Genomic DNA, 1,301 nt, shown 5'->3' on the forward strand with positions numbered 1-1,301 from the left:
ACATATATATGTATATATATATAATTTATGCACATATAATTATATACATATATGTATATATAATATATTCATATTATATATATAATTTATATATTTATATATTTATAATATGTTTATATATTTATATATAATTTATATATATAATATATATTTTTATAATTTTTGTATATGATATATATATATTTGTATATAATTATATACATATAATATGTATATATATGTATATAATTTATATATATACATATATAAAGAACATCTATGCGACACGTGATTAGGGATGGAATGGATGAGTGGGATGCCAGCACTTCTGCATTTCTGAGGGGCTTTCAGAATTTGCAAAGTACTTTCACAAATGTTACCTCACTTGATCCTCTTTAAAATCCAAGGTCACACATGAGCCCTGAAGGCAGGACTGGGAGCTGATAGGCCTGAGACTCCAAACTTTGAGCTTTCATTTTTCTTCCCATTTTCTAAATCCTCTCCCATGTGGTCTCATAGTTATGCTTAGATCTTTTTTTTCACTTTCACGAGTAATTCATAAACTCGAGTGTTTGGTTACTGAGACTCAAAACCCAGAGCCCCGGGGAAGTTACATTTACAGCAAGAAAGTGCAACTAGGGGCGCCTGGGTGGCTCAGTGCGTTAAGCGCAGTGGGACTCGGGCTCAGGTCATGATCTCACAGTTGGTGGGTTCGGACCCCCCATAGAGCTCTATGCGGATAGCTCAGAGCCTGCTTCACATTCTGTGTGTCTCCCCTCTCTCTGCCCCTCCCCCGCCCGCTCACTATCTGTCACAAGTAAACGTTTAAAAAAAAATTTTTTTTTTAATTTTTTTTTTCAACGTTTATTTATTTTTGGGACAGAGAGAGACAGAGCATGAACGGGGGAGGGGCAGAGAGAGAGGGAGACACAGAATCGGAAACAGGCTCCAGGCTCTGAGCCATCAGCCCAGAGCCTGACGCGGGGCTCGAACTCACGGACCGCGAGATCGTGACCTGGCTGAAGTCGGACGCTCAACCGACTGCGCCACCCAGGCGCCCCTAAAAATTTTTTAAAAAGTGTAACCAACACAGCAAAAAGCATATAAGCATATATTCCTTATGCAGTGTCGCGAACGCGTTGACACAGCACAGTCGCGGGAAAGCGACTCTCGAGTCAGAAGACCCGTCACAAATGACGTGAAGGCCTCGGTAAAGGGCAAGGAGCGAACCCACGGTTAAAGCCTCCGGCGGGAGTTAAGGAAAGGGGCGGGGCTTGGGGGCAGGGCGGGGCTTGGGGGCAGGGCGGGGCGCGCGCCGGGGC

The sequence above is a fragment of the Prionailurus viverrinus genome, chromosome C1, assembly GCF_022837055.1.
Source record: "Prionailurus viverrinus isolate Anna chromosome C1, UM_Priviv_1.0, whole genome shotgun sequence".
NCBI classification, from domain to species: domain Eukaryota; kingdom Metazoa; phylum Chordata; class Mammalia; order Carnivora; family Felidae; genus Prionailurus; species Prionailurus viverrinus.